The 4,074-nt window shown below is 55.2% G+C and overlaps 1 long non-coding RNA gene across 1 annotated transcript; it reads right to left on the bottom strand.

The window, feature by feature from the left end:
- Nucleotides 1-2,594: 2,594 nt before the first annotated feature.
- Nucleotides 2,595-3,812, bottom strand: LOC148051883 (uncharacterized). Its single transcript, XR_015699436.1, has 3 exons — nt 3,678-3,812; nt 3,104-3,181; nt 2,595-2,739 (listed from the first exon to the last, which is right to left on the bottom strand). It is a non-coding gene; the product is annotated as an uncharacterized LOC148051883 (long non-coding RNA).
- Nucleotides 3,813-4,074: the final 262 nt, after the last annotated feature.

Raw genomic sequence — 4,074 nt, forward strand, 5'->3', positions numbered from 1 at the left:
TCAAATTGGTGCATTTTGGGGGGATTTTGGGGTCAAATTTGTGTCAAATTGTGAAGGGCAAAATTGGAGGATTTGGGGTAAAAGAGGCCAGATTTGTGAATACTAGGGGTGAAACTGGGGGATTTGGGGTCAAATTTGTGAATGTAGGGGTAAAGTAGGGGGATTTTGGGGTAAAAGAGGTCAAATTTGTGAATTTTGAGGTGAAACTGGGGGATTTTGGGGGGTCACTGGGGGATTTTGGGGTAAAACAGGTCAAATTAGTGAAATTTGGGGGAGAAACGGGGGGATTTTGGGGTCAAATCTGTGAATTTTGAGGCGAATCTGGAGGATTTTGGGGTGAAACAGGTCAAATTTGTGCATTTTGAGGTGAAACTGGTGGATTTGAGGGTCAAATGTGTGAAATTTCAAGTAAAATTGGAGGATTTGGGGGTAAAAGAGGCCAGATTTGTGAATACTGGGGGTGAAACTGCGGGATTTGGGGTCAAATTTGTGAATGTAGGGGGAAAGTAGGGGGATTTGGGGGTAAAACTGGTCCAATTGGTGAATTTTGAGGTGAAACCGGGGATTTGGGGCTCAAATCTGTGCATTTTGGGGTGAAACTGGGGGATTTGGGCGTAAAACAGGTCAAATTGGTGCATTTTGGGGGAAAATGGGGGGATTTTGGTGTCAAATTTGTGAAATTTCGGGCAAAATTGGAGGATTTGGGGGTAAAAGAGGCCAGATTTGTGAATACTAGGGGTGAAACTGGGGGATTTGGGGTCAAATTTGTGAATGTAGGGGTAAAGTAGGGGGATTTTGGGGTGAAACAGGTCAAATTTGTGAATTTTGGGGTGAAACTGGGGGATTTGGGGTCAAATTTGTGAATGTAGGGGTAAAGTAGGGGGATTTGGGAGTAAAAGAGGTCAAATTTGTGAATTTTGAGGTGAAACTTGGGGATTTGGGGGTGTCACTGGGGGATTTGGGGGTGAAACAGGTCAAATTGGTGCATTTTGGGGGAAAATGGGGGGATTTTGGTGTCAAATTTGTGAAATTTCGGGCAAAATTGGAGGATTTGGGGGTAAAAGAGGCCAGATTTGTGAATACTAGGGTTGAAGCTGGGGGATTTGGGGTCAAATTTGTGAATGTAGGGGGAAAGTAGGGGGATTGTGGGGTAAAAGAGGTCAAATTGGTGAATTTTGAGGTGAAACTGGGGGATTTTGGGGTGTCACTGGGGGATTTTGGGGTAAAACAGGTCAAATTAGTGAAATTTGGGGGAGAAACGGGGGGATTTTGGGGTCAAATCTGTGAATTTTGAGGCAAATCTGGAGGATTTTGGGGTGAAACAGGTCAAATTTGTGCATTTTGAGGTGAAACTGGTGGATTTGAGGGTCAAATGTGTGAAATTTCAAGTAAAATTGGAGGATTTGGGGGTAAAAGAGGCCAGATTTGTGAATACTGGGGGTGAAACTGCGGGATTTGGGGTCAAATTTGTGAATGTAGGGGGAAAGTAGGGGGATTTGGGGGTAAAACTGGTCCAATTGGTGAATTTTGAGGTGAAACTGGGGGATTTTGGGCTCTAATTTGTGCATTTTGGGGTGAAACTGGGGGATTTGGGGGTGAAACAGGTCAAATTGGTGCATTTTCGGGGAAAATGGGGGGATTTTGGTGTCAAATTTGTGAAATTTCGGGCAAAATTGGAGGATTTGGGGGTAAAAGAGGCCAGATTTGTGAATACTGGGGGTGAAACTGGGGGATTTGGGGTCAAATTTGTGAATGTAGGGGTAAAGTAGGGGGATTTTGGGGTAAAAGAGGTCCAGCTGGTGAATTTTGAGGTGAAACTGGGGGATTTGAGGGTCAAATTTGTGAACTTTGGGGTGAAACTGGGGGATTTGGGGGTGAAACAGGTCAAACTGGTGCATTGTGGGGTGAAACGGGGGATTTCGGGGGTGCCAGAGCAGATTTGGGGGTCCAAATGGGGGATTTGGGCTCAAACATGGGGTTTTGGGGGTCAAATTGAGGATTTGGGGGGTCAAACCGAGGGATTTTGGGGTCAGCTGAGGAGTTGGGGTCCCCAGAGAGATTTTGGGGTCAAATTGGTGAATTTTGGGGAGAAACGGGGGGATTTTGGGGTCAATTTTGTGAATGTAGGGGTAAAGTAGGGGGATTTTGGGGTATAACTGGTCAAATTGGTGAACTTTGAGGTGAAACTGGGGGATTTTGGTGTCAAATTTGTGAATTTGGGGGAGAAACGGGGGGATTTTGGCCTCAAATTTGTGCAGATTTTGGGGTGAAACTGGGGGAGTTTGGGAGTGAAACAGGTCAAATTGGTGAATTTTGGGGGAAAATGGGGGGATTTGGGGGCAAAAGAGGTCAAATTTGTGAATTTGGGGGAGAAACGGGGGGATTTTGGGGGTGAAATCTGTGAATTTTGAGGTGAAACTGGAGGATTTGGGGGTGAAACAGGTCAAATTTGTGCATTGTGGGGTGAAACGGGGGGATTTCGGGGGTGCCAGAGCAGATTTGGGGGTCCAAATGGGGGATTTGGGCTCAAACATGGGGTTTTGGGGGTCAAATTGAGGATTTGGGGGGTCAAACCGAGGGATATTGGGGTCAAACCGCGGGATTTGGGGGTGAGCGGTACTCACCACGCAGCACTCAGGTGAGGGTGGCCCCGGTGACAGTGGCCGCGCTGTCCCCGACCCCCACAGCCTGGAGCACCGCCCGGGTGGCCAGGGCTCCCGTCAGGGTGCTGCACAGCACCTGCCCAGTACTCCCAGTTACCTACCAGTTACCCCTCCAGTTACCTCCCAGTACCCCCCACCCACCCTGCCTCCCTCCCAGTGCCCCCCAGTCCATCCCAGTAGCCCCCTGCTGCCTCCCAGTTACTTCCCAATGCCCCCCAGCCTCTCCCAGTGCCCTCCAGTTCCCTCCCAGTGCCCCCCAGTCCCCTCCCAGTGCCCTCCACTCCATCCCAGCCCCCTCCAACCCATCCCAGTGCCTCCCAGTCCCCTCCCAGTAGCCCCAATCGCCTCCCAGCACCTCCAAATTCCTCCCAGTGCCTCCCAGTCCCCCTCCCGCCAGCCCCCAGCCCCTTCCCAGTCCCTCCCAGTGCTCCCAGTAGCACCTGGAGGGCATCCCAGCACTGGTACTGGAGGTAGTCGGGGCTGACGCTCTCAGGGTACCCCTGGGGCAGCAGCACCCGCTGGGGGGGGGGGGGGCAGGTTGGGACCCCCAGGGCCCCCGCAGCACCCCAGTAGCCCCCCGCAAGAGCCCAGTAGCCCTCCAGCACCCCAATTTCCCCCCCAGCACCCCAATAACCCCCCCAGATCCCCCCAGCACCCCAATTTCCCCCCCCAGCACCCCAATAACCCCCCCAGCACCCCAATAACCCCCCTGGGCCCCCCAGCACCCCAATTCCCCACCCGCCCCCCAAATCCCCCCAGGCCCCCAATTTCCCCCCAGTACCCCAATGCCCCCCAAATCCCCCCAGCACCCCAATTCCCCCCAGCACCGCAATGACCCCCCCAGGCCCCCCCCAGCACCCCAATTTCCCCCCCAGGCCCCCCAAATCCCCCCGAGCACCCCAATTTCCCCCCCCAGGCCCCCCAGCACCCCAATTCCCCACCCCTGCCCCCCCAAATCCCCCCCAGCACCCCAATTTCCCCCCAAGACCCCAACTCCCCCCCCCCCCCACTCACGGCGGCGGCGTGGCGCAGGCAGAAGCGGGCGCCGGCGCCCGGGGGGACGAGGCGCTGGAGGCCCCCCCCCGGGTCCCCCCGGTAGCGAGCGGCTTCGCGGGGACCCCACAGCTCCCGGCAGAGGGGGGGGGGCGGGGGGGGCCTGGGGGGACACGGGGGGGAGGGGGGGGTCAGGGGTGGGGGGGTAATGGGGGGTACTGGGGGGACTGGGAGACATTGGGGGGGGCATGGGGGGCACTGGAGGCCATGGGGGGACACTGGGGGGATATGGGGGGTACTGGGGAGCACTGGGGGAGATGGGGGGCACTGGGAGACACTGGGGGGCACTGGGGCACTGGGGGGCACTGGGGGGCACTGGGGGGATATGGGGGGCACTGGGGGGCACTGGGAGACATTG

The sequence above is a fragment of the Nipponia nippon genome, unplaced genomic scaffold (assembly GCF_047370975.1).
Source record: "Nipponia nippon isolate SJK-2023a ecotype South Korea unplaced genomic scaffold, ASM4737097v1 scaffold_52, whole genome shotgun sequence".
In the NCBI taxonomy this organism is placed as follows: Eukaryota; Metazoa; Chordata; class Aves; order Pelecaniformes; family Threskiornithidae; genus Nipponia; species Nipponia nippon.